The 22,698-nt window shown below is 40.8% G+C and overlaps 2 long non-coding RNA genes, 1 other non-coding gene and 1 pseudogene across 4 annotated transcripts; 3 read left to right on the forward strand and 1 right to left on the reverse strand.

Annotated features, from left to right (window-relative positions):
- The first annotated feature begins 3,115 nt into the window (after window positions 1-3,115).
- Window positions 3,116-4,534, forward strand: LOC108828980 (uncharacterized). 2 transcript variants are annotated; one of them, XR_001945893.2, is made up of 3 exons: window positions 3,116-3,251; window positions 3,456-4,019; window positions 4,206-4,534. It is a non-coding gene; the product is annotated as an uncharacterized LOC108828980 (long non-coding RNA). The 2 variants fall into 2 exon arrangements; XR_001945892.2 differs by having other exon boundaries at window positions 3,456-3,911.
- Window positions 4,535-5,428: 894 nt separating this feature from the next.
- LOC130511847 (uncharacterized) lies at window positions 5,429-6,384 on the forward strand. The gene is made up of 2 exons (XR_008945362.1): window positions 5,429-5,856; window positions 6,018-6,384. It is a non-coding gene; the product is annotated as an uncharacterized LOC130511847 (long non-coding RNA).
- A 4,505-nt stretch (window positions 6,385-10,889) lies between these two features.
- On the forward strand, window positions 10,890-10,996 carry LOC130512130 (small nucleolar RNA R71). Its single transcript, XR_008945691.1, has one exon. It is a non-coding gene; the product is annotated as a small nucleolar RNA R71 (small nucleolar RNA).
- Window positions 10,997-19,776: 8,780 nt separating this feature from the next.
- Window positions 19,777-21,778, reverse strand: LOC108828988 (SHUGOSHIN 1-like; annotated as a pseudogene).
- Window positions 21,779-22,698: the final 920 nt, after the last annotated feature.

Below are 22,698 nucleotides of genomic sequence, written 5' to 3' on the forward strand. Positions count from 1 at the left end.
GTGTGCAACGGTGTTGACATGCGACGTCTGTCGCTGTAACTTTATAGTCGCGATTAATAGATCTCTAGCAGCTTGCTGATCGCCTCGTAGTGTTCGGGTCTTTCCGTCTTCTCCCGGAAACTTCACGCATTGGTGGTAAGTTGATGGGATTGCTCGCATCGAATGCAGCCAAGGGGTGCCTAGGATCGCGTTGTAAGGGGCTTTAGAATCGACGACCGAGAACTTAACGGTCCGTGTCGTGCCACATACGTACACTGGAAGGCGAATGGTGCCGATCAAGGCTTCGGATGAGCCGTTGAAACCTGTGAGGGAGCGGGACGATGGCTTCATACTTCCCATGTCTACGCCCATCTTGTCGAGTGTGGCTCGGAAGATCAAATCGACCGAACTGCCGGTATCGACGAGAATTTTGGTGACTTGGCAATCACCGATTCCGAGTTCGACGAGGAGAGGGTCGTTATGCGGCATGTGGATGCCGAGGGCGTCGTCGGGCGAGAAGGTGACTTGATGATCGTTCTCGGGTTTTGTCGGCCATTTACGCGAGGATGTTGCTTGACGACGGTAGTCTTTGATGGACCTGACGGAGTCACCGCAGGGCGGGGATCCGCCCATGATGACGTTGATGACGGTGTCTTTGTCTTGGTTGGAGTTCAGAGTTCTAGAAGCGTCAAGCTTTTGTCGAAGATCGGAGTACAGAGGACGATCGAGCTGACTTCGCAAATCTGGTTTCCTAGAATTGAGCTTTTCTCGCAAGTCTACAGGGCGGGGCTTCATGGGACTTGGGTTGTTCAATCGGCGAGTCTTGGAGGAGTTGATCTTCTCGCGCAGATCAGGGGTGTGATCGACCGTGACTGCTGCTGATTTCTCCTTTCGCTTGAGGACGTTCCGTAAGTCGCTTGATGATGGGCGGCTTAGCTGAGTGCGCAGGTCTTGAGGAGAAACTTGTTCAGGTTCGTCGACCGAAGATCCCAGTTGCGTTAAGACGACGTTGATACGTCTTCTCGCTTTTGAGAGTTCGTGATCGCCAGTGTGCGTGGGGGACCTTCTGAAAACAGTCTCGACGCGGCGCCGGTTTCTTGGTGATTCCTCGTCGCTGGACGAGTTCCCCTTTTCCGGTGATGCTGGCGTTGCTTCTTCAGGTGTTGCTCGCCTCTCTTGCTGAGGGGCTTTACCTTGCGACTTGCTAGTTTTTCTATCCTTGTTCTTGCTCCAGCTCGTAGGTCCCCGGGCCCTAGGTCTCGGAGGTTCGATTTCGAGTTTCCCGTTCGCGACAGAAGTGAGAAATTGTTCGAAGAGCGTCTTACATTCTCTGGTGTCATGCGACTTAGCGTTGTGGTAGTCGCACCATTTCTCGGCTCCCGGAGGCCGAGAACTAACTGCTGCGGAGGAATCCGGCGGTTTTCCGTCGGTTTCGCGGTTGTAGACGTTCCAGCCTTTCTCTCGCACGACTGTTGTTGACGCTGGAGAGCCCTCTTCGTCGACAGCATAGACGAAATTCCTCTTTTGGGTTGCTTTATCGCCTGACGAGTGCTGTCGCGGTTCATGTCGACTATCCGCGTTTTTTACGACGGCTTTGTCGGATGCCGCGGCTTTAGATGCGTTCAACTTGCCAATGAGGGCTTTCGTATCCTCTTCCATGCGGATAAAGTTGTGAGAACGGGCTATTGCGTCGGAAAGAGACGTTGTTGGGTTCCTGTAGAGGTCATCACGGAAAACTGAGTGGACATACAACGTGTTCTTAAGCGCAGCGACCGCGACGCTGTCCGGCAAGACGACCTTCGAAACTATGGCCTTGAACTTTTCCATGAAGCTGCGCAAGCTTTGGTCTTTTCCTTGGGTAAGGTTGAATAGATCGGATACTGTCGCGTCTTCCTGAGTGAACATGATGTAGTTCTTGAGGAAGGCGGACGACAGGTCGTGAAAGTCTTTGATAGAGTTCTCGGCGAGGCCGGTGAACCAAGTAAGAGCTGGCCCTTTCAAGCTTTCAACGAAAAGTTGACAGTAGCCGGCGTCGCGTTCTTCGTCGGAGAAATTTGCGCGGCGTACGGCGATGTTGAAAGACGTGATGTGAGTCGTTGGGTCGGTTAAGCCTTCGTACGTCGGCAATCGGAGCTTCTCGATGTGTCGTAGTCTGACGCCGGTTATCGCGGGTGAGAACGGTGTTCGGAGGGTGTTCGCCAGAACGCGCTCTATCTGCGGGGCAGAGGTGGTGACGCAGTGTATCTTGGAGTTGATGTCCAGGAGCGACTGTTTGAGTGCCGCAACTTCGCGAACCATCTGTAGATCTGGGTTCGTAGGGGTGAAAGGCGCGGCGTCTGGGTTGAGAGTGCTGGGAGGAGCGCCTTGGTTCGTCGGGTTAGCAGCTATGTCGCTGGCGAACAGTTGTCTGCGAATGGTATCAGTGGCTGCGTCTGGAGCGCCGGCGAGAGGAGCGAGCAGCGCGGCGATTGCGGCGATTTGCTCGGTAGCTGCTTTTTGAGCGGCGTCTTGTCGGGCGAAACGCTCCATGATGGTATCGACAAAAGCGGGGGCTATCGGGATAGCCGTGACAGGGGTTGGGTTCGGCGCGTCGTGTTCGTCGCCGGAAGTGGAACCTTCGGGGTTCTGACTCATCTTTGCTAACGTTACTTTGCTAGCCCCACGGTGGGCGCCAACTGTTAGAACCGAGTTCGGTCGAAACTAGTAAAGAGAAGACGAAGAACTCGTCTGTGGGTCTAACAAAGACGTTTTGTAGATGAAGGTATCAGAATCTGGTTACAGTGGAAGTGTGAAGAGAAAGACAGGACGGAGCTCGAAGAGCTAGCCAGGAAACAATACAAAATAGCGGATAGAGATGAGTAAAACCCTAGATCTAGCCGCCTTGTGAGTGTGTAAAAGTGTCAATCCGCTCTACGTTGTCCCTTGTCTTCCTTTTATAGACTTCCTTCTTGCGTTCGCCCTAACACCCGTTAGTTCCGATGGGCTTACGTCGGTTGGCCGGCTTATTGGGCTTTTGTCTTCTAGCCGCGTAGTCGACTAAAAGAGAGCCTCCCGGGCCGTCCTCTTGGCCCACTTATAATTACGGACAGGCCGTGTGCTACTGTTTGTCGGGCCTCTAGAGGAGTGTAATCCTCCTCCTACAACAGTGTTGCAACTGGAGATTTCCGCCTCGCCGCTACTAGGATTCTCTCGTCACTGCCAACACCTCACTGAAATTAGGGTTCATAACCTTTGGTCCTTGTTGATTCTTCTGGCTCTGTTTCTCCAAATCGGTAAGATCTCAAAACCCAGAATCAAGCTTTCGTTATCTTTCCCTTTGTTGCTTCGTCCAAGTTTACACTTACATTCTTCTTCCCACCAGTCTGTCGTTACGGCAAGAAGAAGTATCCCCTTGTTCCGTCGGAAAATCTTTTTTCACAAAGTTGCTGCCTTTTTCTGCAAATTGACAGTGTTAGCTAATATTTTGACATCTGCAGAGTCTATCAAAGTCAGGAGGAGGAGGTTTGCTTTAAAGGCTAGAGCATGAGGATGATTCTGATTTTCGTATAGAATGTCGAGTTGGTTTGATAAGTGACGAGGAATTTGACTGTTAAAGCAGCTGTCTTGGACTACAAAAGCAGAGAGGCAATTACTAGCAGCGGTCTTCTATTACTAGACCGCATTGAAACTCTATCTTAGTTGAGGAATTTGACTGTTAAAGCAGCTGTCTTGGATTAGGCCACCCATCTAGTTTTCATGTTTTGTTATTGCCTCTCTGCTTTTGTTTCTTCATAAGCTGATCTCTCTCTTGATCAGGCCATTGAGACTAAGTTGCAAGAGTGTTTGAAGAAGGGTGTTTATGGTGACATATACAATTACTCGGAGCTTGACTGGAACAAGGTTCTTGGTGAAGAAAACCAGTGGCAGAGGGTGTTGAGGAAGAAGAGGAAAAGGTCATTTTGTCTAACTGTTTTCTCTGTTTTGTTCAAAATGTTTATTGCTGAATGAAGAACTAGCAGGAGCCAGAGATTGAATATGTTATGCCATTAGAGACCACGATGGTACTTAATTGACTTATTGTTTTGTCTGATTGGATTGAATCTCTTAATGTTTGCAAAAAAACCTGTTGGATTTGATACTGAACCTATGTTTCTTTACGCTCCAAACTAGTGTATCAATAGTTTATTTTATTTTGATTAACAAGTACCATTTTTAAGTATAATAATTTTCTGCTTGGTGGTGTACAGATTGTTTTGTTGCTGAATGCTTGTTGTCGAGTCTACAGAACTTTGGGAGACCACGAGATATAGATATTGTGGTTTATATCTTGCAAAGGGCTCGTAATGGTGATTTGCCTTGAGACATGAGTAGCGATGGCAGCAAGATCTTTCTCATCAGGGTGCTGTAACGTTAATGGAACCTAATGAAGATTATGTTTAGATTAGTTTTAGATTTTTCTTTTAATTTATTTTGGTGTAAACCTTTTGGTTTACTTTGATAAACCGATTATAATTTTGTAAACAAATTTGAAACCCCATAAAGAAAATCTAATATTATTATGAAATGTTAACCTTAATCATACCCTAAATCCTAAATATAAATATTTCATCATAAAATTCAAAGATAACACAACAAGTAATTTGAAAAAAAGAAAATATAATACTGATAATAATTTTAAAAATAATATATCTCAGATCTAAACCCTAAATATACCCTAAACTTCAACATCCAACACTTATAATAAATTTCAAAATGAACATTTGTAATTTTCAAACTTGTTAATTTTATAACTTTAGAACTTTGTAATTTATTGTATAACGATTATTGTCTAACTTTATAAATTTTAACTCCAAAACACTAAGTATGTTTTAACCTCTAAACTCAAAACATAATCAAAACTCTAATTTTTTCACACTATAACCTATAATCTTAAAATTAAACTCAATTTTTTTTTTTAATCTTAAGTTATAACTTACAAAACATAAACCTTAAAATTTTCAATCCACCTCTATACCCTAAACCCTAACTCCAAACATAAACCATATCTCCACTTAATAAAAATCTAAAATCTAAATTTTAATTAAAAAAAATCATACAAGTGTAAAGAAATGAAATCTTATAAAAATTAAAAAGTTAAATAAATAAATAACAAACACAGTTGACAACAAAATAACAAACACACAGAAATACTAAATAAATCTACACCTTGAATCTAATACCTAAACTCCAATTCAAACCTACATACAAAGTCATAAATCCAATGTCTACAAATAATACAAGTACTAGATTAAAACATATTCCTTATAGAAATTGTTAATTTATTAATTTATGTTTCAAATATTTACTCCTAAATTTTAACTCAACCACAACTCTATTTCAAAAACCTCAAATCATATACTTTAAACTTTAACTACAACTATATAAATTAATAGTTAACAACTATATTAAAAAAAACAAAACAGCTCTGTCCAATAGGAAGGATTGGCGAGGATAGCTAAAACAGGTTGATCTCCACCGTTCATATATCTCAATCTAAAGGATATAATTATTCCATTTTTTATCTCTTTCTTCTCCTTGCCTCTCTCTCACGACCTTTCCAATTTTTTTTTCTTCTCCTCTCAGTTCCAAGCTTTTCTACTGATTCAAAGTGTTAAGCATAGATCTCCTCTTGTCTCGAGACTCACTTTCCTTCTTTTGATCTGGGGTTTTTTCGATTAGGGTTCGATCAGTCCTCACTATCTTCTTCTGTTATATTGTTTCGATTTGGTAGACTGTCTGTTTCTGTATCAATGGGTCTCGATTAGGGTTTCAGAGATTACCCACAGAACCCACAGCAGATCCAACATTCCATTTATCAAAGGATTGGCCGTGGCTCTAAGTGACTCGGAATCCCCATAGGTTTATACATATTAACCCTTATCTCTGTAATTAAGAAGCAAAGCTCGATGCTTTTGGTCTATGTGTTGAAACTTTTGATTTTTTCTTCTGATTTAATATATGTTCTTTTGTTTCTTCTCTTCTACTCATCTGTTTATAGATTTGTTTTTGTTTGTTTCTAGATCAGCGAAAATGGCACTGCGATAACTGCAGGTGGTGGTGTGACGACCGAGAGAGCAAGACGACAGAGGAGATGGAGTTGGTATAGAGGCGAGGTAAGAGAGACAGATAAGAAGTTTCGATGGTGGTGGAAGAGCACAGATTGATGGAGTTGGTTGACGGCGGCGAAGAGTGGTGTAGAGATAGGGTTAATTTTTTTTAAGGTTAAACCGGTTTAGTTTTTTAGATTTCTAAACTAGGTTTACGTGTAAACCTTAGGTTAATTATGGTTTGGTTTAATGTTTGTAATTAGTTTTTTGTTTAATGTGTTCTTTAATTATTTGTATACTGATTTTAATCAATAAATAAAATAAAATTTTTATTTACGAATCAACTTGCCATAATATTTTGATTATTTTTATTTTTTAATTATTGTAATTAATTAACTTTTAATAAATTGATTTAATTATTTTATTTTAATTATAGCATTAAATCTATGTCATTATAAATTAAGTCGTGGCACATAAAAAATGCCATAGAAAATCATATAATAGCAAAATGATGATGCTATTATAAACTTAAAAGATAGCGAAACTTAAACGCTGTGATATCTCTATTTATTATAGCACACGGAAAACGCTATGATATGGGAGGGGTCTACCATAGCTGCGGCTGTCATAGCGTTAGTGTTTTCGCTACGAAAACGATACGATAGCGTTTTCACGGTGCTACTAATACCGATATTTCTTGTAGTGAGTCCACAGTAACCAAGATGTACTCATTCCCATGAAATCGATCCCCCAACAGTCGAACACTTCAACGTCCAAGATGTAGTTCTGAGGCATCTCGTTTCTCTTACTTAAACTCCCCATCCTTTGGCATGAATTGTATCGTGATATGAAAGCGTGAGCATCTCTGAAGGTGGCAAAGTGACCAGCATAAAAGGAACCATGACAGTGGTGAAAGATCCCTGGAATATCAGCCTCTGGAACACACCTCCTGAAGATCCCATCCTTGCCTTGCCGATACAGATACGGTTCATCCCAGAAGTAGTGCCTTGCTTCCCTTAGAAATTTCCTTTTCTCATTCCCAGTGAACCTCAAAGGCTCTTTCTCAGCTGCCAAGAAGTTGGCAATCTCAGCAAACCATGAAAGATTCGGGTACTGCTTCTGGATCACTGCAGTGAATGCTTCGTCTACGCGGGAACAGTCCTTGCTGACAGGTAACGACTGCTCCATGTTGCACAGACCAATCGCATTGACGTATTCCATCGGTTGTTCCTCGTCAAGAACTGTCTCATCTGACACTTCCATCCTGGAGAGATGATCTGCCACTCCATTATCGACCCCTTTTTATCTCTTATCTCCACATCAAATTCTTGGAGCAAGAGGATCCATCTTAGGAGCTGCGGTTTAGCATCCTTCTTCGTGAGTAGGTACTTGAGAGCCGCGTGGTCTGTGTGCACAATCACCTTTGATCCAACCAGATAGGATCTGAACTTCTCAAAAGCGAACACGATGGCAAGGAGCTCCTTCTCTGTGGTTGCGTATCGACACTGAGCTTCATCTAAGGTCCTGCTCGCATAGTATATCACGTGCAGCTTCTTGTTTTTACGCTGTCCAAGGACTGCTCCCACTGCAAAATCAATTGCATCCGTCATGATCTCAAAAGGAAGATCCCAGTCTGGAGGTTGGACAACTGGTGCACTGACTAGAGCTCCCTTGATCGTGTGAAATGCGGCTAGGCAGTCGCTATCAAAAGTGAACTGAGCTTCTTTGCAGAGCAACCGAGTGAGTTGTCTCGCGATCTTAGAGAAGTCCTGGATGAACCTCCTATAGAAACCAGCGTGTCCCAAGAAACTCTTGATTCCTTTCACTGAAGTCGGTGGTTGCAGACTCATCATGACCTCAATCTTTGCCTTGTCCACCTCAATGCCTTTCTCTGATATCTTGTGTCCCAGAACAATCCCATCTCTGACCATGAAATGGCATTTCTCCCAGTTCAGCACCAGATGCTTCTCCTCGCATCGCTTCAGCACCCTGCACAAATTTGACAAACATGCATGAAAGAAGCTTCCATAGACGCTGAAATTGTCCATGAAAACCTCCATTATGTTCTCGATCAGATCAGTAAAAATCGATATCATGCAGCGTTGGAAGGTCGCTGGAGCATTGCACAAGCCAAAGGGCATCCTCCTGTATGCATATGTTCCATATGGGCATGTGAACGTCGTCTTCTCCTGATCGTCTAGGTGGATGGGAATCTGAAAGAAACCTGAATAACCATCTAAAAAGCAATAGTAAGGGTGGTTAGCCAATCTCTCAAGCATTTGATCAATAAAAGGAAGTGGGACGTGATCCTTACGAGTCGCAGCATTCAGCTTACGAAAATCAATGCACATGCGATGACCAGTAACTGTTCTAGTAGGGATCAATTCATTCTTTTCATTGGTTATCACAATGATCCCACCCTTCTTAGGCACTACATGAACATGACTAACCCACTTACTATCAGAAATCGAATAGATCACACCAGCTTCTAGAAGTTTCATTATCTCTTTCTTTACAACATCTTTTAGATTCGGGTTTAACCTCCTCTGATGTTCTAAAGATGTCATCGATTCATCTTCCAGGTGTATTCTATGCATGCATATATCAGGTGAAATGCCAGGTATGTCAGCCAGAGAATAACCTAATGCCTTACGATATTTTCTCAGTTCACACAAAAGCAGAGCAGTCTCAGCATTGTTCAGGTCAGCATTCACAATGACAGGGTATGTAGAATTGGGGCCAATAAATGCATACCTGAGTCCCTTGGGAATGGATTTGAGCTCTACCTTTGGAGCTTTCAGCTCGCTCCATAAGTCATCGGTCTGAGCTGCCGGAACAGACGGTTCTGAGGCACGGTTGTTCCAGCCGATTTGCTGGACTCGCTGTTCTCCCCCAGACTTAGATTTGCCACCATCCTTTCAATACTCCGGGCTGAATCCAGGAACTTGGCATAAGCATCAGCATCAACACTCTCTAAGCTCTGCTCAGCTTCAGCTCTGACTAAGGCGAGTTCAAGAGGATCATCGGTGAGAATCTCCTCAATCATTCCCTCATGCGGCTCTAGCGGATCACCATCTTCTTGGACAGTGAAGGTTTGTCCATCTAGCATCGGCTTCTTGAGCATCTGATTCATCTCAAACTTCATCACAATATCTCCAAGATGGAGATCAATCTTCCCTTGTCGGACATCAATGATAGCTCCAACAGTGCATAGGAATGGTCTGCCCAGGATCAGGGGATCCTTTGACTCCTCCTCGAGTTCCAGAACAACGAAATCGGCAGGGACCAGTGTGTTCCCAACCAAAACTTGAAGATCTTCAAGGATCCCAACTGGAGACTTCACAGATCGATTAGCAAACACTAGGAACATCCTGGTAGGCTTGAAGTCCGTGTATCCAAGGCGCTTAGCCACAGAATAGGGCATGAGGTTTATGCTTGACCCTAGATCAACCAGTGAGCACGAGAAGACTGTTCTCCCAATCTTAACCGAGAGGACAAATTTTCCGGGATCATCCAGTTTCTTGATCTTTTTGTTCTGGAGCATTGCACTGCACTCTTTAGAGACAATCATGAACTCGCTGTCATCAGATATCTTCCCAGAGATCAGTCCCTTCACAAAGCTACGCATGGATGGTATCATCTGGATCGCACTCATCAGAGGAAGCTTGACAGTTAGGTCTTCCAGCATCTTCCTGCACCTCATCTCCTTCTTATCCTTGCGTGTATAACCTTAGTTGGAACAGGGTAGGGTACTTTTGGTACATACTGACGAGCATGGGAAGGTGCTGCAGTCGGTGGAACAACCCCAGTGGGTCGCTCTGCATCAGTCGGAACAGTCTCAGTAGGTTGTTCTGCCTCTTCCTCATCTGTAGGTACAGCTTCAGGCGGTTGATCCGACTCCTTCTGCTTCCCTTTCTCAGCCGATGTGAATCTCCTGGGGTCCAGATCAGGCAGTTGCTTTCCACTCCTTAGACCCACTGCATTGCACTCCTTGGGGTTCTTATCTGTTTTTCCAGGGAGAGTTCATTGCTGTCTCTTCACACTCTCAGCAGTATGAGCAATCTGAATATCCATCTGTCTCATATGGCTTGATACATTGTCATACTTGGCACTCAGGTCATTAAACATATGATTCATCCTGGTGTTGATGTCGTTGGTGACCTGGTTCAGTGCTTTTCCCTGGATCTGCTGACCTTGGAGCAGTTGGCTCATCATATTTGTGAGGCTCTTCATGTCATCATGCGGAGCAGTCTGAGCCGGTTGTGCAGCCTGCTGATTAACCGGCTGTTTCTGGCTGTGGAACTGGGCATTCTGAGATGGGCTGAGAACAAAGGTTCTTCCCTGATTGCCATAAGGCCTTTGGTATCCACTGTTCTGACCCTGATTGCCTTGAGCATTATCGTCTGGTTTAGGGTTGTTAAACAGGTGGGGATTGTTCCTCGCGTTAGGGTTTGGGTGATAGTTCTTGAACTGCCATCCTTGCCCATTCACATAGCTCACTTCATGCTGATCCTCATCCGACTGGTCTGCCTCTGATGTACCTTCCGTGGTTGCTTATCCTGAGGGGATTTTTCCATGATGAAGACCTGGTTCTGATTGCTCTTGATCAGCTGATCGACCTTGGCAGAGAGCTCATCAATCTTGTTGTTATCAACGCTGTTCACTTTCTGAGTGCGATCAGTCTCGCGGTTATTATCAGCTGAGCTTGAGGCCATATTCTCAATCAATGCGAAAGCACCTTGAGTGGACTGGGTCATGAAATCTCCATTACTAGCTGAGTTCAAAGCGTTCATGTACTCCCAGCCTACTCCATCGTAGAACACTCCCAGCAGATAGTCTTCCTCAAAACCGTGATGTGGGCACTCTCTGCGGTAGACATTGAATCGCTCCCATGCATCGCAGAACGGCTCGTCCACTAGCTGTTTGAAGGTCGCGATCTTCTGTCTCAGAGCTGCCGTCTTCGATTTCGTGTAGAAGTGGCTCAAGAAAGCAGATCGGACTTGTTCCCAAGTGGTGAGTGATCCAGTGGGTAGGGAATCTAGCCAGCGAGAAGCTTTCACATCAAGAGAGAAAGGGAACAGAGTACACTTGATGTAATCGGGTGGTACTCCATTCGCTTTAGTGAAACCACACATCTTCTCGAAGTGTTCGATGTGGTCCATCGGTATCTCAGCAGGAAGTCCATTGAAGATCTTTCTTTGCACTAGACTTATCAAGGCTGGCTTGATCTCAAAGTCTTGCCTAGTGCACGGTGGAGGGTTGATGGCAGATCGCGTAGCAGGCAGATTACGCAGTAAGTTTCTCTGGCCGATCTGAACAACCTCCTCCGGTTGGTTCTGCTGATTCGCAGCATTCAGAGCAGCTTGCTCGGCAGCATCTTGCTGCGCTTGGATTGTTTGCTGCATCTGCTGTTGCATGAGTGCAAACACAGCAGTGAGATCATCCTGGTGATCACCCATATTGGTGTTCGTAGATCTCGGCTGTTGACGGTTCTGTCGTTCCAATCTCGCTAGTTCTTCGTTGGTAAGCTGATGTAATGGTCCTTGTGCGTTACTCCGAGTATGTCTACTGGTCATGCACCTGGATCATCAGCTGAAACAAAGAAATAAAGACGAGTTAGATATCTTAGACTAGATATGAAACCGAAAATTAGAGGTAAAAAAAAATCTGGTCCCCGTCGCAACGGCGCCAAAACTTGATACACTAAAAATGAATCTTTTCTACTGCCAAGTTAACAGTTGCAGTTGTAGTATTTGAGATTCAAATCCAGAGGACCAGTTTACACTCTAGTTTTATGAGTTCCGAAATCAAGCTAAGAAGAAGATGTGATTTTGATTTTAAAGAGACAATAGTTAACAAGTGAAAACACGAGATTGATTCAATTTAACAAGGAACTAGCCTAGGGTATTTCATTGGGTGTTGAATTGGAGCCAAACAATTATTCAAGCGCGATGAAGTGCTTTCTAGAACTCGGATCACTCAGCTGGAACACTCCACTGTCGTGGAAGTGATCGCTTTGCAGATCGATCTCACCTCCTAACTGTCGTTGGGATGAGAATCGATTGCAAGCCTTAGAGAACAGGTCCTATCAGTTCACTTACTACCCTAATATCTACTTTCGCTGATTAGGGATATTAAGTTCATTCAATACATGTCAAGTTATCTCCTAAGCGGTTAACTAGGTGATGAACTTTAGATCTAACATCAAGTGATCAGTTTAATGAAAGCAGTAAGAACAGTATGAATGAAGAACAGTTATGAAATCGCTTATCTATGTTTAGCTCATGTCTCAACACCCTAAAAACCCTAGGCGAGTAAGGTTACTACTCGATCATGATGCAGAGAATCAAAGACATAAATCCTGAAATAAATTGCATAAGAACAGAGTAGAAAACAATAGGGTTCAGATGATCTTCTCTATGAGAGGATGGATTCTTCTCCCTTACAAGTTGCAGATCGCAAATTCAGTGTTCTCTTGTAAAAACTAGCGTAAGAAAATAATAAAATGATAGATGGCGTTTTTATATGGAGGCGCCAATGAGAAGAAAAGAGATTAGGGCAACATGGCTTAAATTCCAGAAATATGAGTTTCCATATTCGTCGGGAACAATCTCCGGATCACTCCGTCTGCTTGTTCCACTTGAGAGAGAACAGTCTCGGGACTGTTCTACTTGAGTGTTCTCCGCAGGATTGCTCCAAAAGGACATCTTTTCTTCATGCACCTTCTCTTCTCTCTTCTACCAACTACAGACCTGTAAAAGGTCAAAAAGGACTAGACTGACACGAATTAGTGACTTGAAACAAATGAAAACATATATACAATGATGTGAAAAACACCATATATCAGTGAAATAGTCACATGTACACATGTTGGTGAAAGAATATCACTCCCAAAAATCATTTTATCTCCAATAGTCTCAGACCACTAATTCATACTTAATAAAAGATAATTTCTAATAAGAGTGCAATACAATGATCATAAAAATGAAAAAAAAAATACCATTATTCAATTTTACGGTTATAGCGTTTGCAATTGCGATGGAAATATAGAATAAAGACTGCATTTTGGATAAAAATATATATTTTCCAAACCAATAAGATGAAGAGATTGGCTAGAAAAAAATATGAGAATATTACCATACACATGATTGTTTTCAGTCCTTTCAGCTTATTACCAAAATGAGTAAGAATCATTCTTCCCTAAGAACAAAAAGCAAAAAAAATATTGAATTACAACATTTTGAAATAATAGTAAGGAGTAATGAACAACAACTAAGAAATCAAGTCAAGTCATAAAATCACTACCACAACGTAAGTAACTGTAAGACATATCTAAATCTATCATAAACAACTGCAACATAAGGAGCCAATGACACAACCAAATCTATCATAAACAAACACATCCGTCATAAACACACCACGATTATTAGTTAGATGTGTCTTATTTGTCAAAATAGTCGATGTGACATATCGTTAGCAGCTAAATTAGAATAAACTTTGAAATTTTATATTTTATAATTTGTAATTTGATCTGTAAAATGATTAGATTCTGTTTATAATTTGTAAAATAAATAGACAAAATTTACTTGATAAAAATTAATTTATTTTTTTAGTAGAAATGAAAATATTTTAAATATATTTAAATTATTTGTATATTATTGTCTCGTCCGTAGGGCGTGTTTAATCCTAGTAAATCTGAATGCCGACGAATGTAAGTTCCTGACATCATTAAGACGAAATCGATGATCAACAGAAGTATGAATTCTGAGTATAAAGGCGCTTCTTTTAAAAGGGTTTTTGGGAGATTTGATTATCGAGGTAGCAACCATGGTTTATGGAAACAGTGGAGCTGTCCTCAATTATGTCAAGAATTTCATGAGGATATCGAGGGATCATTCATGGGTTTCAAGTGTGATTCGGGGATCATTCATGATTTCGTAGGGATTTTTTTTTATTTTCTGGTGATTGTCTGGTTTAATGAGCGCCAGATATGGTGGAGGAACTTTGATTTTCTTTTAATTTGGTGTTTAATAAGCTCTTGGAACATTTGTGTTTTCAATGGTTGTAAGGTTTTTTCTTCCTTCATTTTGTTCCTCTTGTGGGGATCGGGTGCGACCCGCTTGGCTTTCGTTGCAAGAAATAAAACTGGAATTTATTTTTATTGGTTTGGTTGGTTAGATTACAGGAATGGCTCACAAGTATGCTCTGTTATTTATACTGGTTTTGATAAGGGCTTTAAATGGTGGACTATGGTTCATTATACCAGATGGGAGAGATATTTATGTTCAGGATATAAGTTATGGCTGCTTCAGGTTTGGTGTTGGCTAGCCAATTGTGTGTGGTGCTGGGTCTCTTTAAACCTAGCACTACTAAGACTGGAAGGGATGTGGTTAGGCGAGACTGGTCATCTTCAAAAGGATAGGCAGGCGGGGAGGAAGATAGGTAAGGAAAGATTGGGAGCTGTCATTTGGTACATAAAAATTACAGGAATAGTCTTATGGGCTTCTTGGTTGGTAGTTCCTACAAGGAGGACTAACGATTACTTTAGAAATTTTTATAATCAGAAGAATTTTTGTAGAAGTCATCGTTATGCTTCTCAACAATCATTTGATCAGTGGAAAAGTGATGGGATTATAAAGCAAATTTGGGTGTTTTCGTTTGATACTTTATTTCTCGCCAGGTGGTGCAGAAAATTTGGTAATTGGTTAAGGATGGTTGAGGTTGATTTTAACAGGGTCCCTTTAAACCCGATGATACGCTTAGAGGAGCCAGTTAAAATTAAATTTTATGAAAGTGTTAAGTTGGAATTGTAAAGGTGCTGGAAGAAAATGGACAATAAGTTATCTTCGAGAGATATGGCAATTTCATAAACCAGATTTTCTCTTTCTCTCGGAAACAAAACAAGATTTTGGTTTTATGCAGGGGTTTCAATCTCATTTTGGATATGATAATTTGGTTACGGTAGATCCTAATGGAAGAAGTGGTGGTTTAGCTCTTTATTACAACAATGAGCATCAAATTAAAATTCTCTTTACAAGCAATCGAATGATTGATGTGGAAGCAGTAATACTGGGAAAAAGAGTCTTTATGACTTTTGTATATGGAGAGCCGGTCCAGAAACTGAGGAAGCAAGTATGGGAGAGATTGACTAGATATGGCTTGGCAAGGTCGGACCCATGGTTTATTATAGGTGACTTAAATGAAATTACGGGTAATCATGAGAAGGACGGGGGTAATCTACGAAGTGCAGAATCTTTTATCCCTTTTAATAACATGATTAGGAATACATGGTTATTGGAGTTCCCAGCTAGAGGGAATAACTATCTTGGCAAGGGAGAAGGAATAAAAAATGGTTAGATGTCGGTTAGACCGAGCACTAGCGAATGAGGATTGGCACACACTTTTTCCGTGCTCCTATACAGAATATTTACGAATGGTGGGATCTGACCATAGGCCAGTGGTGGCAAATATGGAGAATAATATTAAAAAGAGAAGGGGTCAGTTTAGGTTTGATAAAAGATGGATTGGTCAGGAAGGATTACTAGATACAATTGAGAGAGGTTGGCAAGAAAGGGCAGGGGGAGAGCCGGACAGGACCGGAGATTTTGTATCCAAAATAACAAATTGTCGGCATGAAATTTCGACATGGCGAAAGAATAATCCACCTTACGGAAAAGAGAAGATCGGAGAACTTCAAAAGGCATTAGAAAAGGTACAAATGGATGATAATAGGACACAAGAGGATATTATAGAGGTTTCACGTAAATTACAAGAAGCTTATAAGGACGAGGAAGAATATTGGCACCAAAAGAGTCGCAATATGTGAAACACAGCAGGGGATCGAAGTACTGCATTCTATCATGCCCTTACAAAGCAACGTCGAACTCGCAATCGGATCGTGGGACTCTATGATAATAATGGAAATTGGATAATTGAGGAACAAGGGGTGAAGAAGGTGGCTGTAGACTACTTTGCAGATTTATTTGGAACCAGCTCTCCAAGTGAATTTGATGATTTCTTAGAGGACATAGCACCTACGATTACGCCACAGATGAACGACCGCTTGATTCGTTTGGCAACAGAGGAGGAAGTTAGGCAAGCTCTATTTATGATGCATCCGGAGAAGGCTCCGGGGCCAGATGGAATGACAGCCCTCTTCTTCCAACACTCCTGGCATATTATTAAAAAGGATTTATTAGATATGGTTAATAATTTCTTGACCACAGGGGAGTCAGATGAAAGATTAAATATCACGAATATATGCTTGATCCCTAAAAAGGAGAGACCAACAAAAATGGCAGAGCTTAGGCCAATTAGTCTTTGTAACGTTGGATACAAGATTATATCGAAGGTTTTATGTCAGAGATTGAAGGTGTGTCTTCTGGCACTGATTTCGGAGACACAATCGGCTTTTGTGCCCGGACGTTTGATTTCAGATAATATTCTTATTGCTCAGGAAATGTTCCATGGTCTGCGGACAAATAAATCATGTCAGAGTAAGTTTATGGCAATTAAAACAGATATGAGCAAAGCGTATGATAGAGTGGAATGGAATTTTATTCAAGCGCTCCTCTCTAAAATGGGTTTTGCTTCTCATTGGGTTCATTTAATGATGGGATGTATATCTTCAGTACAGTATAGAGTATTTTTGAATGGACAACCAAAAGGTAATATTATTCCACAGCGGAGACTTAGACAAGGGGATCCTCTATCTCCATACTTGTTTATCATGTGCACAGAAGCATTGGTGGCGAATATTAAGAAGGCGGAAAGGGGAAAGTTACTGATGGGTATAAAGGTTGCGAGGGCTTGCCCACCAATTTCTCATCTGCTCTTTGCAGATGATAGTCTTTTCTTTTGTAAAGCACAAAAGGAAGAATGCCAGACAATTCTTCGGATTTTAAAAGAATATGAAGTGGTATCAGGACAGCAGATAAATTTTAAAAAATCATCGATTCAATTTGGACATAAGATAGATGATTCTATCAAGCAGGAGCTTCGGGATGTCCTAGGGATTCACAATCACGGTGGCATGGGATCATATTTAGGAATTCCAGAAAATCTGGGAGGACCAAAACACACAGGTGTTTGGTTTTCTCCAGGAGCGCTTAAATAACAGGGTAAATGGATGGACGTTTAAATTTTTCTCCAAGAGGGGGGGGGGGAAAGAGGTTATTATAAAATCGGTGGCGACAGCTTTATCAAATCACGTGATGTCCTGTTTTTGTATCCCGAAAACAATTATAAAGAAGCTTACAAGTGCAGTTGCTCGATTTTGGTGGAGCCCCTCGGGTAATACGAAGGGATTACATTGGCAATCATGGGACAAAGTGTGTAGTCCAAAAGAGGATGGTGGCCTGGGTTTTAAGGACCTAATGGATTTTAACACGGCTATGTTGGGGAAACAATTATGGAGGTTAATAGAGAAACCAAATTATTTATTCTCTCGAGTTTTCAAGGGACGGTACTTTAGGAATGCATCGCCCCTTGAACCAATTAGATCGTACTCGGCGTCTTACGGATGGCGTAGTATTGTCTCTGCTAGATCTCTGGTCAGCAAAAGACTAATCAAAAGGATGGGAACATGATCTTCTATTTCGGTATGGAACGATCCCTGGCTTCCATCTACTCGCCCGAGACCAGCAAATAAAAATAATCATACTCTTTTTCCAGATCTCACGGTGAATGCTCTTATTGATGAAACATCGAGAACCTGGAATATTCAGGCTATAAGGACACTTGTGGATCCACTTGATGCAAAAATTATTGAGAGTTTGCCATTGGGCAGATCAAGGTTGGAGGATAGGGATGGTTGGCATTTTACGACAAATGGAAAGTATACGGTTAAATCTGGTTATCAGGTAGAGCGAGTTTATCCGGACGGAGATCGAACACTACCAGTCTATGGTCCCTCGATCTGTTCCTTAAAGGCATTCTGCTGGAAAATAAAGTGCCCACCAAAGATGAAACACTTCCTATGGCAATTAGTTTCAGAATGTATAGCGGTTAAAAAGAATCTAAAGGCACGAGGGATGAAGGGAGATATCCTCTGTGACAGGTGTGGGGCACCCGAAGAATCGATAAATCATGTCTTCTTCGAGTGTCCACTGGCAGTTCAGATATGGGCGTTGTCGAAAATTCCAACTAACCCGGCAATCTTCCCGACCCAAGCACTGTTTACAAACATGGATCACTTATTTTGGAGAGTTCAACCGGCAATGGAAGATCATCATTTTGTGTGGATTTTTTGGTATATATGGAAAGCAAGAAATAATAAAGTGTTTAGTAACTTGGATATTGATCCAATTGACACTCTTAAATTGGCAGAGACGGAGGCTTCACTTTGGACTGAGGCACAAGTTCTTCCGCCTCAGGAGGTGGATCAGAACAGGTCACGATCACAGGAGATAATACCATCTATACCGGGTAGATGGTGCTTTACGGATGGTTCTTGGAAAAAACATGATAACTTCTCGGGCGTATAGAACATTGGAAGGATTTGATGGACTTATGGGTGCGAGGAATACAAGAGCGACTAGCTCGCCATTACATTCAGAAATGGAAGCCCTTATATGGGCAATGGAATGTATGAAGAATTTAAGACAGTTCTCAGTCACGTTTGCGATGGATTGTTCTCAGTTATTGAAGATGGTTTCAGAACCAGAAGAGTGGCCAGCCTTTGCAAGTTACTTAGAAGACATTATCTACTTGAAGAGAAGTTTCACCAGTTCAGAGCTCCTTCATATACTTCGAATACAAAATAAAAAGGCGGACAGCTTAGCACGCAGTGCAAGGAAGCAATCGTCTTTTGTCGTTCATATGGATGCGGAACTACCAGTTTGGTTTACAGAATCTATATAACTCTGTGTAGTTGCTGACAAAAAAAAAAGAGTAAGTTCCTGACATTTAAGATTTGCCTTTTACCGTATCTTCTTTTCTTTTTTAACTGTATTTTTTTAACGATGATATTTTTATTGATTTATCAATTTTCATAAATAGCACAAAATATTTTTATCGTAACAATATGGGAGTAAAAAGTAATACAACATATGAAAATCATCAGAATATTATACATTAATAAATGAAAATATTAAACTACTTTTTATGAAAAATATATTTAATATAAAAATAGTTTTAAAATGCTTATTTTTAAATAGATTATTATTGTCCAGATTTTATACTATAAACTACAAATACTAGATCTTAAACCCTAGTCACTAAATCTATCCTCAAAAAAATCTAAAACCCTAATCGTAATTTTTAATCCTATATATATATATATATGTTTTGATACCATTTATACTATTTTGTCATTTTCTGCTTGAATGCTATTTTAGAAACAAAATCACGTTTTATTGTTATTTTAAGATTTTTTTCTTATTTAGTTACACTAGTGTGGAGGAGTCGGTCAAAGAAAAATAGTGTGGAGATAAATTATCTATAAATTTATAATATTCGATGAATTAGCTTATAGCTGACTATCTTCTTAAAAATATATGTCTGAAATTATTTTATTAATGAATTTCTACAATTTGGTTTCTAAATATTGTCATATTAGTACATTAAAACTTAGTTATATAATTAAAATTTAATATTTTAAGGGAATCATACTAATCAGGAAATGGCAGATGGGTATATTGCATCAAGTACTAAGCTACTCCCACTGGTTGACTGTGACTTGTATAGTTTTATAGTAGCAAGATCACTCGCTAGCTCTCACTGAAGCAAAAACACATACAAAGATATATACATTGTGAATTTGTGATGATTATAGCATCAACCAAAGCTGTTTCAACAAACTATTTAAAGGCTTAAGATGATTTTCGAACTAGCCAGACTCAGAAGTCCCTTCGCATCTTATCCTTAAGTGAGACTTCTTTGTATGATTTGATTTCTCCTGCAGCTTGCCTTAAAGGTCTTCCACCATACGTTTCTCTCATCTCCTCTGCTTCATCCCCTGTTGGTTTGTTCTTTGATTCTCTTTTAAGCTCTGTTGAAACTGAAGATGATGCCTCAACAATGTCACCGTGCAACGGAGGATCTGTGGATACTTCGATGGCTTTTTGAGATTTAACCTATGTTGATTGTCTTCTTGAAGAGACTCTTCTGTCATGTATACACCATTTAGATACAACAGTCTTAAAATCATTTATTCTGAGGAATAAATGAATTAATCTATCACTACCAAACCTGCTTTTCCCGGTTGTCTCTTTCGTGTCATGTAGTTCTACTTCTCCGGGCTTAGAGCAGCTAGACAGATCACTCGCAGAGCATCTGAAATGGCATCCATAAAGGTAAAAAAAGCAGAAGTGGTATAAGTGTACTTGGTTTTATGAACAAGTTATCAAGCAAGTAGAGTGGAAAAAGATGGAGCTTATACAAACCCGGCTTTCGCAGCAGACTCTTGATCATCATGTATACCATTCAAGTTCTCAGACACGCCCACATCTTGGATATTGAACCTCCTAGATTGTCTTCTCGAAGAAACCCTGAGAATATTTAAATCGCAATTTTAGCAACCTTGGAAAGCGTACTCTACTTAAAAACATGGCCAAAAAAGCTTATTGCAGACCTCCTGACGTTGGTTGTCTGTGCTGACTCTCCTGATCTACCAATTATATCCAATACTTCGGAATTGTCAAGACTTGGCCTTCCAGAAACTCTGCTGTAAAGAAGAGCATCAAATCCAGAATAACCTGATTGCTCATAAGTGAAACAAATAGCAGACTGAGCAAGAGAGAAACTGCACCTTTTATAGTTGGTTTCCTTATTTATTTGCAATGAGTTACATTCGGAACTCTGTGAAGCTGAAATAGAACGTTAATGAGGTAAAGGTGTCAAGAGGTTCCTATGTTCCAAGATGATAACCAAAAAGCTAACATTATATGCTTAACCGTTGCTTTCCCTTACCAGTCTTATTTTTCGCCCTTTGGATGAACGGTTTCGGAAGCCCCACCAGAAGCGTTTGCACGATCCTGAAAGTTGCAACAATGCAGAAAAAAAGTTTGAACAATGTACTCGTATGGTGCTAATGTCCCTATTACAGAAGTTCACAAAAGCCAGTGCTCTTCTGCTGCGTCATGGTGTGTATATGGAGGCTTTTGCGTCTGGAAAGAAAAGTTCACAGCCTCTCAACTATGTAAAAGTTTATATAATAATATGGTCATCCGACACTCACATAAAAAATAAACAATTTAATGAACTCAGTAAACATTTGCCTTTTCAGCGTATTCTTTGGAAGAGAGTGGCATAGATTGTTGTTGCTGCTGATTCGCTCCATGGTTCATTGCTATGTTCCGACTCGGCAAGTTTGTGATATCTCCCAGTGCTCTTCTCTGTGCACTGTTCATCGGAGGTTCCAGAATCATCTTCTCTCCTTTTGCTTTGTTAGTAGCAACACCTACAGATCTCAAATTCAAACACATCTATACATAACTCATCATCATCCAACACTCCAAAAAAAAAAAAACAGAATCAAACTCTAACAATCGATAAAGAACTAACGAAATTCCAAGCAATTAGCTGAGATTCAATTTACGATCCGATTGAAAGGGATCTCTCGAAATGTGAGCTCTCTCTCTCTCTCTTCTTTGAACCGAAACAAACAGAACGCGACGAAAGAGTAAGACTAACGTCGAACCTTCAGCGGCGTGATCGTCGACTTTAGGCACCGTTGTTCTCGTTCGCACCATCGTGAACGGCGGAGTAAAACGTTTTTATTACTTAAATATTTATAAGATTGGTTTACATAATGTCACCAATTTGGTTTGGTTTAACCTTAACCGGTTCGTTTGCTTTATTTAATTTCACCCAGTTTTTAAACGATTCATGTTTTTGGTTCGGTTAAATCTTTAACTCGTTCGCTTCGTTTATTGGAATAGACTATTAGATTGGTCTACGCGAAAGTCACCAATTTGGTTCGGTTTAATTTCAATTAAAAATGTGCTTAACCGTTTCATGGTTTTGGCTCGGTTGTATCTTTCAACTGCTTTAACGGTTAAACCAACCATAGTCCCTCTTCCAGAATAATAAGGGGGTTTTGGTTCTGTGTTCTAAGCTTTAGTTTTATTAGTCTTTGTGATGTTGATCTTCTGCACTGTAAAAATGCTACTGTAATCGGCACTGGTTTTTATATGACAATCTTGAGAGGGTTTTAGTTATGGTTGTATCACTTTGAACAAAAGTCATGAAAATATAAAACAATGAAACTAATCGGAAATAGCTTTTTGGAACAATGATAATCAGTCCATAAACATAGAATCCTCGCATGTAGGACATCGTGACCATATCAGTCTAGAGACTTTACGAGACAGCCCAGATAGTTAGCAGGTAAGTCAAACAATGACAGAAAAATTCAAGAAATGCAATAGTTTATTGTTGAAGGCCCGTCCATGAAAACTCATTTCTCTACTCAATAAGATGTGTCTTTTGAAGATTTTCAGCTTATTCTTTGGGTTGTGGTGTGTACATGGAATCTTTTGTGGCTGGAAAGAAAAGTTTACTGCCTTTATTTGGTTCAACAAAATGCAATTGATGGAAAGAGCTTTTGCTTAAAACAAACAAAGAAAAATCACTTATATGGTTAATTCATAAATAAATTCTGTGCATTTAAATGGTTAATTCATAAATAAATTATGTTCATAAATGCAGAGTA

The sequence above is a fragment of the Raphanus sativus genome, chromosome 4 (assembly GCF_000801105.2).
Source record: "Raphanus sativus cultivar WK10039 chromosome 4, ASM80110v3, whole genome shotgun sequence".
NCBI classification, from domain to species: domain Eukaryota; kingdom Viridiplantae; phylum Streptophyta; class Magnoliopsida; order Brassicales; family Brassicaceae; genus Raphanus; species Raphanus sativus.